Here is a 6825-nt window from a genome sequence, read left to right as displayed (position 1 = left end):
ATCTATGAAAATTGATTCCCCATTCCTCCAATGTATTTCAATGGGAATAGAGTGGTGTCATGCTAGCCTAGCACAGCTAAACAATCCACCCATGTTAAAAAAACAAGGTGGGGATGGTCTTATATACATCACTTCCTGTACTGACATTCAGACAAGCTACGAGAATCCGGAAACAATGGGGGTAAACTTTTAGTAAACTAATTATTGTCTTAGGAATTCGACAAATACAATACATTATTATTGAACTCAAGTCTCCATGGGGTGAGTAATCAATAGAAAAAAAAAATTCCAGTGTTGCTTATCTTCCATTTACTGTACGTCAGGGATACGTCAGGCCAAGGACCCCTTAGCTGAGAGAGAGATGAAGCAGGGAGGGACCCCCACAAACTGTTCATAGATTCCATATAGATTAATCGTTTGACAGCCCAATCAACCAGTCAATTTGTGTTTTCAGAACCACTTGAACCGTCAATACTTAATAAACTTGACCTTTCACTCTGTACTTAGTCTGCTCTTTTCCCCCTCTACACCAAACCTCTTTGCCAAAAATAGCCGATCTACAAGCTCACAACACCTCGCAGTGCGAGGCGTTGTGAGCTTGTAGATCTGCTATTTTTGGCTACAGTTCTCAGAATATGGACACTATAGGGTAAAAAGGATTGGAAGATTTGGAGGAACCCCTGTAGTAAACCTGTTGAAGACCCCTGCTGTACGTTGCTGCCGAGGCATATTCACCAGCACATCCTCCTCTCTCAGCTGGTGAGCTAGTTGTCGGGGCAGAACCCATGCCGGAGGGGGGAAATGATTGTAGCATGAGAGAATGTGTTATCACTTTCTCTCTCTCTCTCTCTCCCTTCCCGTAGATACACACACTAGCTCTCTCTCTACCACACTGCATGTCATGTATTTGTGTTTCTTATCTGCCAGATGAGAAGAAGCTATTTTTTTTTTTGCAAGTTGGGCGAGAGCAACATATCGTCACTGTCTGGCAGAAACCTCGTATCTACAAGTTTAAATTTGTTTATTTATTTTTTTGGTAAAGCCCTGCTTCATCATACAAGACTGTCGCACAAGACTAGTGAAAATAGCAGATCTACAAGCACACAACACCTCACGGTGCGAGACGTGTGCTTGTAGGTCGGCTATTTTTCACTATTTTAAACCGTTTTTTAAAATGCTAATTAAAAAAACAAATGGTTTTGGACATACAAGGTTTCCACCCGAAAACGACGATATGTCCTCTGTCTGTCTAGAGTGCTTCCTGATGTCATGTCAAGACGATCGGACTGGACGTGGCCATGTGCGTTGCAATATCGGATGTCATGAAAGCTGTCGTAGTCAGTGCGAGGGAAAGGACTGTATCATGTTCCCCCATGCATCAGACACTGCTCTCTTGAGGAAGCAGACCCAGCTGTTGTTGGTCATTGACACCTTTGTTGTTCCTCTCTGCGGAATGCAATAGAGGCTGCGTGCATGACCTCAGCTGCCTGTCTCTATACCACCCTGTTTGTTCACTGCTTATTGTACCTGTATAACTCACTCACTGTCTGTCTGGCTGACTGTCTCCCTCAATTTCTTTCCGTCTTTATGGCACTGTCGATCTGTTTTCCTGTGAGTCTACGTGCATGCATGGGCTTTCATACAAAGTCACACTCGAGCCTGGCTGGTCCTCTGAATATCTACCTGCGTGCTTGAGAAAAAAGAATGACATTCTTCCATATTGTTTGTACATGTGCTGCAATCGATGTAGCAACTGACGTGAGAGTCCCATAGCGTCATGTACGTCAATAATAGATGTGATGTCTTGCAGCCGACTGTGTGTGGGAACGAGGGACTTCCAATGGCCCCTCACAGTCACCCATATCTGCATGCCCCAGGGGCACAGACTGAACTCTGGAAACCCTATGGAATACAAACATACTCAGTTCCGTCACATCTGAGAGCGCATATCAGACTGACAGGCGAGACTGCAACAGGCTGTGGAGAGAAGCCGCACCTTGAAAGCTCTGGTTGTTTTCATGTCTAGCCACATGTGTCAAGCCACTCCTCCCACGCTCTGCATTTCACAGATTCCTCAAGCATGTTTGCTTTCTTTCCTTTTTTCCCCCTTTTTTATCAACAGCACAACTGGAGGACAATGAAATCAAATGCAACATTTGTGTCCCTGTGTGCTTTGAGAGGTTTCAATCCTGCGACAAGCTCTCTCTTCTCATCTTGTGCAATATGTTCTTTGCCTGTTCATCAGTTTTCCGGCAGGCCCATTGAAAGTCTTGCTTCTCCCAGTGAGTATTTATGTCTTCATGGGGCTAACCATAAAGAGATCCTCCCTGTGCTTTCATTTCCTCAGTGACAGTGGGAATCCTGACCAAGGACTTGAGCTCAGGCCGGAGCTCCAACCATAACATATGCCTCTGTACTTCCTGTTATCAACAATTACATAAGCAACGGAAACAAAAGACATCCAAGGTTGTGTAGAATCAGTCTGACCGGGTGCTTCCATTTCCATGAGAATGCCATTGCTGAGTGTTTCAAAACGTATAGCCACACTGAAGTTTAAATAGTTTAGTATACTGCAGGTACAGTTGTTACTGGATATAGGCTATAAGTTTAAATGGTGCTGATTAAACAGTTACAGGTGGGAGACACACCACTGCGTGCACACTCTCATCAGGTTATAAAGCAGTTCCAATATACTTTGTAGGTCTGTTATGAGTCTGATCCATATCGTTGTTGTCGGGTGAAAACCTTGTATGTCCAAAACCGTTCGTTTCATATTTATCATTTTAAAAATCATCTAAACTAGTGAAAATAGCCGATCTACAAGCACAAAACGCCTCGCTGTATATGTTTGACATTTTAGATGCACATCCTCTGGATGGATGCCGTACGTGGGTCTCTATAATTTGGCTACCTTCCCACTTTGGAGGCTGCGGAGGATTCAGAGCGACATGGCCGGAACTGCGCAAGCGATCCCCAGGGACGAGGCCTTGAGCCTGGGAAGCTCTGGCCTAGGATCAGCCTGAGCATCGCAAGCCCAGGGCCAGAAGCACTGTGAAATCCCCCTCTCCCTAATCTCACACAAGTGGACCGGTGTGGGCTGGCTCAAGGCTGACATCTGAATAACAGCGATAGAACGAGTTGGAAAGAATGGGTCCCACTCCTCCCAGGGTTTCGGTGGGAAGAATTGATGACTTCCTCTTCACTGACCTCAGGCAAGAGGAAAAAGTTCTCTTCTGGGAGGTATCTGTTATTAATAGGCCTGATAGACTGAACCGGGCAGTCCTTGTGGGAATATTTGAGATGGATCGTACCGTATATCGTGTGCATTTCTTGAGTGTGAAGTGAATTGTGTGTGTGTGTATGTGTGTGTGTGTGTGTGTGTGTGTGTGTGTGTGTGTGTGTGTGTGTGTGTGTGTGTGTGTGTGTGTGTGTGTGTGTGTGTGTGTGTTTGTGTTGTGTGTGTGTGTGTGTGTGTGTGTGTGCGCGCGCGTGTGTGCGTGCGTGCGTGCGTGCTTGCGTGCGTGTGTGTGTGTGTGTGTTCATAGTTGGTGCATAGCAAGTTGTGTCATGTGTCACCTTAATCCACCTCTCATAGCTTGGGGGGACCCTTAGCTCGGTAATGAAACACAAGTATCTAGTCCTTCAAGGTTGTCATTTGATTAAGACTAATCTCCAGGTTTGGACTCAAACTGGTTTTCACTACCGGCAAAGTAGTTATAGCTCTGTCTCTTTTTCTAAAGGCTCAGCCCGTTGAACAGGATTTTAAGCTCTCTGAGCTAAAAAGGGCTGCACCCAAAGTAATGTGTCATGGGAAAAAGACGAGGGAAATGGTGACCACCAAGAGACAAACAGCCAACTATGACCATGTTTTTGTATTTTTTTAAATGGACCTCATCTTTATATCTGAGGATGGGGCAACAGCTAACCTCATACTGGCTCCGTGGTGGAGTGTAGGAGTGTCATAATGCCCATACTTAGCTTTACAGATGAGCTGATAACGGTATTGGTGGGCTTTATACGAAGTCCCTCGCCTGGTCAGAGTGAAGAACGCCCCAGTGGAAATAGCCCTCACGTGCAGGTCTGGAGCCCCACTAGACCACACCTCTGTGCCACTGGACCTCCAAGGAGGTCTCCAGGCACGAGAAGATCAAAGCTGGGCTGTGAGCCAGCAGAACGCGGAGAGAGCGATGCCGTCGCAGTGCCAGCCACACCGTCATCGCTCTAATTCCTATCATGGCATTTCCTCCAGATAAGGCCAGCATGCCCTGCTTTTTGCCGTGCTTTTCTTTTGGGGCTCTTTTGGAATGCTAGATTACGCAACACACAAGGGAATCTGTTTGATTTCACCATCACCCAAAGTGTTTTTGTTTGCCTTACTAGCATGCTAGTGGTGAGATCAAGTGGTATGCATTTGGTAAAGAATTGGCTAGTGGTTTGTGGGTCAGTGCAGTGCTATGTGGCACTGAATAGGCCTGGCTGCCTACATTTCGGACGTTCCTCCACTCTGCCCTCCATATTCTGTAAACGTAGCGTGTGCCGCAACGCTGTACTATAGTCAGCCAAGATTCCTAGAATGGTTTCAATTTCAAGACAATGACATTTTGTGTAGCCAGAAAAGGCAATTTCCACGGGGAGACACTACATTTATGTAGCTTTATTGAATTATCACTCACAGTGAAATCCTGAGTGTTAATGTGAAATAAATAAAAACCCAGGGGTTGGACCCTTATGATCTACATCGACACGTTGTGAGCTTGTAGATCAGCTATTTGAAGTATTTAAAAAAAAATGTCAAGGCATGGACGAAAATAGGGCCCTTATACTGTATGTTCAACCCTGCCAGTCCATTTGGGTACACTCTACTTAAAAGGGTCCATTTCGTATACTAGCAGAGTTAAATGCACACAACTTTTTACTCTTGGCTACAGGTCATGGATGGTCACTCTAATTGTAGTAACTACACAGGGGCTGTTTATTGAGACAGCTTCCAAGTTCCATGCCAATGACAGGACATTTTCCATCCTTCTGGTTAAATGGATAGGGCTTCTGTTGACGGGGAGGCGGGACCTGCGGTCCCAGAGGGACCAGTTGCTCTTGAGCCTTCCCTCTGAATTGAATAAAGCAATGAGACCAATAAGGTGAATTAAGAGTAGAGCTGAGTCAGCCTCACAGAGGCCTCTTTATGCTGCTGGTAGAAGCTGAGGAGGCCCAGTGGTGCGCATGCATCACACACAGGAAAGCTGCAGGCAGCTCCCAGACAGACTGGGGCCCCTGGCAAGTCTGCCTCTGAGTCCTCCCCTGCTCAGTGCTCGCCGTTCATACGGAGCGTATGGCGCTGCTCGAGCCGCTTTCAAAGCACTTTCCTTCGCATGGCGAGGGCCCCCGTTTCCTCTTCTCTCTCAGGAGGGAAATGTAAAGTGTGCTGCAGAGGAAATGTTGCAAAGACCGGGGGAAGTCGAGAGAGACGAAGAAAGCAATGTTATTTGTGGACCGGCGAGGCCCTGTCGCCTTAAAATAAACGTACAGAAAATGACTTACTGGAAACCGCTCTGCTCTCTCCTGCTGATTAATGCCCTTTTTTCTTTTCTTTCTTTTCTATAGGCATAGTGTGCTTATGAGAAAGGGATAGAGAAAAAGAGGGAGAAAGGGAGCGAGACTCAGCTTTTTAGTTTGATACCAAGGTCACCGTGTGGCCAGCTGCAGGGCCCCCTCCGTCTAGCCCTAGGGGTCCGTCTTCCTATTGGACATCCTGTCCCTGATGAATTGTCACTCGTCTCATTTAAGACTTCACAGAGAGGAAGCCATGGCCATGGCTAGGGACACGCCCCCCTCCACAGCCTCGCCAGCCAATCGGGTCCCTCCAGCTGTCCGGCATCCTTCCCCACTCAGAAAGCCACAGCTGCTACAGGAGCGCCTCCACCGGAATTTGGTGTTTGGGTCCTTTTCCTTCCCTAATCTCTGACCGCACACACTCACTCACTTGTGACAGGCAGACGCTGCCTCTTGGCCCGGGCCCAGAGTCCCCCTGTCCTCCAGCGCCTTGAAGCCTGATTCACACTTTGTCGCATGGCGGTGCGAGCCAGTAGAAAACGGCGATCTACAAGCTCACAACTTGCCATCTGTGCGGTGTGAGGCAAATGAAGGAAGGCAAACATCAGACTGCTGGAGCAGAACAATTGGCCCCCCCAGTGTCAGTGGGGGGGGGCAATTGTGTGTACACGGTGTACACGGTACAATACAATCAATCAATATAATACAATCAAAATAAAATGTGTATGTACAATTGAAAGGGGTGAAACAGTTTTCAGTTCATGTGTATAAAGATTACTCGTGCAGGAATGTATACACCATGATCAGTAGTCTTTAAGGTGGTTGTGTTCCATTTGATATCCTTCTATCACAGCAGCCCACAAATCTTGCTGCCGTGTCTCTGACCCTTTCAGATCTTTTTTTTACATTTTAGGAGCTAAATGAATCGCCAGAGACCATCGTTTTCATTAGAGTGCACTCTTCTAGACACGTGGAGAAGGATGAGTTTGTCTGCTGTTCAACAGAGAGGATGTGACCTCACCCACTAAAAATCCAACCTATGTCTCTCACAGCTCATGACTTAATCCAGGCTCCCCTTTGTGCTAAATGCCCCCCCCCCACACACACACACACGCACGCACACACACACACACACACACACACACACACACACACACACACACACACACACACACACACACACACACACACACACACACACACAAACACAATCCTTACACTCCTCCCCTCTTGCCTTCCCTCACCATTAATTTGTCTGGGTCTTCTCTCCTTTTT

Source organism: Nannobrachium achirus, assembly GCF_963921795.1.
Source record: "Nannobrachium achirus genome assembly, chromosome: 23".
Lineage (NCBI taxonomy): Eukaryota > Metazoa > Chordata > Actinopteri > Myctophiformes > Myctophidae > Nannobrachium > Nannobrachium achirus.
Note: the sequence above shows the minus strand (reverse complement) of the source record.